Raw genomic sequence first — 6,534 nt, forward strand, 5'->3', positions numbered from 1 at the left:
CCCAAATCTGTGGATTTCAACTTTTTTTTCTCCCCACAGACAACTTTAAGTATTCTTTATTTAATGTGGACCACCTATAACAAAGCCACAGACCACCAGATTGGGGAGTTCTGGTGAGTTTAAACCCCTTCCCAGGAATTTTTGATTTATTTTGGTGGAATTATTTTTGAGAATTTTCATTTTTTTTGTCATCAAATTTACAACCTTGTTTTACATATGACTTGTTCATTATATCAACAATATTTGTCTTCACCACATTGTGCAGTCCAACAATAACAAACATACAGACCACCAGGCTACTAACAACAGGCCTACACCTCGTCCAGGTTCTCATGTTCTTAACTATAGTTGCCGACCTTTCGATGGTTTTGTTTTCAAAATTGTATGGTTTATTACACTTTTAAAAAGTAGAATATGACATTCAAAACAAATGCTGATACAGTCAGAACAAACTCTCCCTGTACAATTTAAATGCAGGTGTTACTTTCATGCGGTCAGTGCTTTACAGAGAGGAAAAATTGCCAGCTGATATTCAACAAATGCATGAGCTCTTGTTCACAGTGTCTGCTCATTGTAGACTTTCCATAATGAAATTACATGCATTTGTTATGTAAGGAACATCATTGTTTAAAAAATGTACAAAAGTTAGAGAAACAGAAGTTGGGTGAAAAACTTCCACTTATTTTGGTTGCAAGTTATCTATTGATCACTCTTTGCAGATACTCTTTCAATCATACTTCCCAAATAATATCTGCTGATACAAAACCATTGTTCTTTTGCATTTGCAAATCTGCATAGCTACCACATTGTTCCCTGTTCTGTTTTTAATTGCTGTGCTTAGAATGATGGGAGAACATACTGTGACAGCAAAAGAATGGATTCTGCATATTTGCTTCTCTTGAGTGGCTCAGATGTTCTTTATACTGTGTGGAGTTAACAAGCCTCTTCCTACTTCATTAGCATAGCATCTTGATTTCTCATCCTGACTATCAACAGCAACTTTAATTGGGTTTTGTGACATAAATCCATGCACCCACTAAGTCACAATGGATCGCAGTAATTCTGGTATATGGTTTTCTGTAATCTTGATATTAATGATGCCAGGTAATCCCATTTCTAATGGAGCACAATAACCTTGATTCTAAATTTTCAGCAATCATAATACTGATGACATGTGTTAATCCTGATGTCACCAGTATTTGTATCCATGATATTAATGGATTCAGGAAGCCTGATATAAATCACGTTCTATAATCATGTTGTTTTCTCATATTAGTGTTGACTGATTCTGCATATTTTTTGTAGACTTTTCAACAACATGTCAGTCACTGCAATTCACATGTTGCCCACATGCACCAATATTCAATTGCTTGTCCATGGCTCACAAATAATGGAGACTGCCAAACCAGATTATTTTCCATTCAGGGAATGGTGCAGCTTTGGTTGAGGAGTTGTTTTTTACAGAATTCACATTGATGCCCAAACGGCAGATCTGGAATAAGGGTTTGACCAATCCTAGAAGATTGAATGTATTACACTGGATTAGAAATGTTTTCAAAAGGCTTGCTTCCTTAAAAAAGTAACTGGAGATTATGATTGAGAACTTTGAGCCAAACACAAAGATAATTTCAGATTTCCTGGATCAAGTGGGAAGTTGGAGAAACATTAAATTAACTTTGATAGAATTTGGCATGTTTAATTGCATAATGAAGCTGACACATTGCATTAGTTCAACTGAACTAAAATGTTTTGCCACTGATTTTCATTTGTACTTCGCACCTGATGCCTTTCATGTGTCAATGCCGACCGGCATTAATGGATTTTGTTGGAATCTAGGGGTTAAAACATTATGAAAGAAATCATCTAGGGGTTAAAACATTATGAAAGAAATTCCAACAATTTCTAGTTCCATAGTCATAATATCCTGGTGAAGCCTTTCACCATGTTCGTCACTGACTACACCAAGATCAGAAGGGAAGACGTCCAAGTGCGAATGCAGAAAATGAATTTTCAATGACATGTCGCACTTCAAGGATTTGTATGTTTGAAGTAGACTTAAAATATGACAGGAAATCACAAAAATAGGTTATATCAGAAAGAAACAGTACATGATAGGAAGGTTTTAAGATGATTTTTGTGATCAGCAGCTCAAAATCCATCAAATCCATCAGAAAGCAAAATTTCCATTGTCCAGTAGGCACTCTGAATCCTTGTCCACACAGTGAGCTCTCAATGTGCAGTGAAGGCTCAGCTTTCCAAAGCAAATACAAAATGAAGCCATTGTCCTCATTTGGAACTCAGAGAAGTTCAATGTGAAGACAAGTAGAGTAGCAGGTTAACTTTGAAGGAGTCAAGTGTTCATTCTCCCTTTGAAAAACTAAAAAATGGTCAATGGATCTATTCAATCCCACTCAAGCTCCCTTTATTACTTTACACAAAAGGCATGGACGTCATGGATGAGATGGTTGAAGGACCTGGTTTCAAGCTGTATAACTATGAGTGGTCAAATAGATGAAGGACATAATGTACAGACACTGTCCTTTTTTTGGAGGATGGTTCTGAGCGTGTAACTGGGAAGGATGGATGAGCCAGTATTGCACCATTAGATAACACTATGTTGCTTCTACATTAATCCCATTTGATTCTCACTACATTCCCATCAACTCTTTTCAGATTCCACCACTCACCTGCACACTATAATCAAATTACAGTGACCAGTTAATCTACCAAGCTGCACATCTTTGGGATGTAGGATGAAATCCAAGCGTCTTCAGGAAATAATTGCAGGCACTGGGGATGCAGGCAACAGCAGGGGAGGCTAGGATTGAACCTGGATCATTGAAGCTTGGAGATCATCACCCGAACAGATGCTGCACTGAAATGTGAAGAGAATAAAAAGGGATAAAGAGAAGTTGATGATCAGCACAGATGCAGTGGACTAAAGGGCCAGATCCCATATAATATGATTCTTTGTGTACAACTATGTCTATAAAAAGAATGAGATTCAATGAATTGAATGAGTTTCATTTGCTCCAGGCTGCCTTTTTTAATGTAGAATTTATGACCATGAGCCTCTGTATTATTTACAGTATACTTGATTTTGAAACAAGGGCCAGTCATAAGGGAATGCCATACCAGACAGTAGAGTACAAAATCATCTGCTCACAAGATCTAATGAGGAAGGAGGAAAGGCTCTGACTCAAATTACTGCTCTGAGTCAGAAATCTTCCTTAATCTACATTTGAAACTCAGTTGTAGTTTGACCATTTTCAATTGACTTCATTCTGTAAAATCCATTGCAAGAAATGGGCAGTGCTGTGACGCAACTTGTGGAGTTGCTGTCTTACAAATTCAACAACTTAGCTTCAATCCTGATTCCTAGTGCTGTGTGTGTGTGTGTGTGTGTGTGTGTGTGTGTGTGTGTGTGTGTGTGTGTGTGTGTGTGTGTGTGTGTGTGTGTGTGTGTGTGTGTGTGTGTGTGGAGTTTGCACATTCTCCCTGCGACTATATAAGTTTTCACCTGATGTGCTCTGGTTTCCTCCAACATCCCACAAAGACACTGGTTGAACGATTGATTGCGCATTGTAAATCGTCCCCATGATGCTGGGTCTTTAGACAATCAAAGTCAGTTGAAGGTCATGCAAGAAAGAATAGTTTATCAGGAAGTAAATGGGAGAGGCTCATAGCCTTGATGGTTGAACATGAATTGTGAGAAGTTTGCACCCTGCAGAGTTAATCAATAATTTACGGTCACGTCAATGTAGTTACGACATTACACCAATTATGATCCACAATTCCCTTGTGGAATACTGCATTGACTGACAATATGGAGGAACATAACCATCTTACTGGTGAACTGAAGAATACGACAAAAGCAAAAGGCCACAAGCAAAAGAATATACTGACTCCTGGGGTATTTGGGTAGTGATTCCTCTGCCATGTGTGTCAAAAAGAACCCATGCCTTTTATCTTCCATTTTAAAGGTTGATGAGTCCTCACTTCAGTCATTATGCCATGCCCTTAATTGTTCATTGGAGGGGATGTGTGAACAATGCAGATGCCTCCAGATCAAGTTCCCACCCTGGGAAGTAAATCTTTATCGGCTGTTAAACAGCAGCTCTCAAATTGTCATTAATTAACTTATACAATCCAAAGCATGGCCTCTATTTTTAGATTTAAAATATGACCCTTTCTTAAGTAAAGGTTCACCACAACCATTGCAAGTCCTCTAGGATTTAGATGAAGCAAGCATAAATCTTAATCAAGCAGTGGGAATAATTCACCTGAGAGTAAATGTTTGTGAGTATGTGTAAGAATGGATGGATTTGATTGGCATAGTTCGGTCACATTAAATTTTAATTTAACCTTAGATTGATTCTTACAATATGCTACAATTGGCATTTTTACAATTAGTTTAGCTGTTTCTAAGAGGTGCATAGCCATTATTTGGAAATCAAATACAGACTTAGGGATGGAGAGATGGCATGCTGAATTGCAGTCTTGTATTCCACTTGAGAAAATAATTTATAATTTACGTTATAAATATCATTTTTTCCTGAAAATATGGATCCCATATTTACAATATGTTGCTTTGAAAATTTGAAGGACTCTGAAAGTCTGTCCTGTTGGAAACCCTCTGTTCCATTATTATTTGAATTGAGACTTGTATTTCTTTTTGACATTCTCCTAACTTTTTTCTTTCCTTTCTTTGATACTTTAGGGGAGGGTCAGTGGATGGGGGTGGGAGGGAGGGAGGGATGAAGTTTTTTTTATATATACCACATTTGTACTTTTGTTTTTTAGTTTTATTGATTATGTATACATCAATGTGGTTTTTAAAATTCTTAAAATGTTCAAAAAACATGCTACAATTGGCATTTGGAAGGAATAAATGGATTAATTAGTGCATAGTTCAGAAGGAGGAGTTGGAGATGGCTTTAGATTTTTGCTTTGGATGAAATAAAACCAAATTTTGTTATTTATATTTACCTTATCCAAAGGAAACCGAACAGGTGAGGGGTTGATGGACGGATGGTTTGCATCAAATTCCTGGGCATTCCTCCAACACCTTTTCCCCTTCAAGTGTCATTGGGATCCATGCCATTAAACAATAAGCCAAACTGAGCTCATTTCCCTCCAGATGAGTATATTCCCATTAATAATGTACATGCATTTGCACATTTTCCTTTCTTCCAATTCAAACAATATCAAGTATTTACAGAAACGAGAATATATACAACTGGCACACACATTTTCATCTTGATATTTATCAATTTTATTTCATCCTATTAAAGTTTTAGAATGGTGTATTTATGTGCCTTCTTGGCCTGAAACAGCATCATCTATTATTTTCAATGTGGAGATCATACTTTAATGACCTATATCTGAAACTTTCATAGAATAACCTTGGATCTATAATTGGATGGTGCAGAAGGTACATTCCAATTGAAGGAGAGGCAGCAACATACTGATCGCATGATGCGAGTGAAGTATCTTTTACATGGCCTCCATGCCCCCTCTTCTAGCCAGAAGCACTGGTTTGTGAAACTAGCCGCTGAGCACAAGGGAAAAGAGAGAATGAGAGCATTTAATTACTGAGAAAGACAGCAGCAACAGCTGCAAATTCAAAGCTCAGTGACACAGGCTAGCACGTGTGATGAAATCCCCTGCAGAACAGTTGAGACATGGGCAATTCCCCACTTGCTTCTACTCTCTCAGCAGACAAATGCAACTGTACATACGTTAGCCTGTCTGGCTGACTACGTGTTTACACAGCACATCAGGCTTTTTACTAGACAACAGCTACCTGCTTTGAGGGTGATACAGGAAACCACGGAAAGAGCTCCAGTTACTCAATTGCACAATTTTCCTCTTATCAAGCGAACTATCTTTGCAGAACCAAGCATCATGCAGATGGCACCGACTTTCTGGTAAAGTTAACACAATTAATTGTCACATCAGACTATTTTTTTGTGGACTTGTCCTTAAACTAGAAACCTATCTTGTCTTGGAATCAAGAATTACAGTTAAAGGCTAACTTGATTCATGCAGCGTCAAGAGAGGATTACTGGTGTGTGAGAAATATTGGTGACAGACCGGGTTGGCAATCTGGGCTAGTTCCATTTGCCTGAATTTCATCCTTCAAAGCCATTTCTATCTATATTTCCATCTTCAAACTTCTTAATTGTGACCACTTCTAATATTTGCTCTGGCAGCTCATTCCAGATATGGACCATCCTTGAGTAGAAAGTGTTTCTTCTACTGGACCCTGTTAAATCTCTCCTCTCTCTAAATCTATGCCCTCTTCTAGAATTATCTTTCCTAGGAAAAAGACTGTGAGCATTCTCTTTAACTACACCCCTTACTCTCTTATAAACTTCCATAAGATCACCCCTGAGTCTCCTACATTCTAGGGAATAAAGACACAGTCTATCTAATCATCCCTATTACCTCAGCCCTGGCAACCTTCTGATAGATTTCCTCTGCAACCCTTCCCCCTTCCATTTTATTAATGACCTTCATTTATCTGGGCAA

The sequence above is a fragment of the Narcine bancroftii genome, chromosome 5 (genome assembly GCF_036971445.1).
Source record: "Narcine bancroftii isolate sNarBan1 chromosome 5, sNarBan1.hap1, whole genome shotgun sequence".
Taxonomy (NCBI): domain Eukaryota; kingdom Metazoa; phylum Chordata; class Chondrichthyes; order Torpediniformes; family Narcinidae; genus Narcine; species Narcine bancroftii.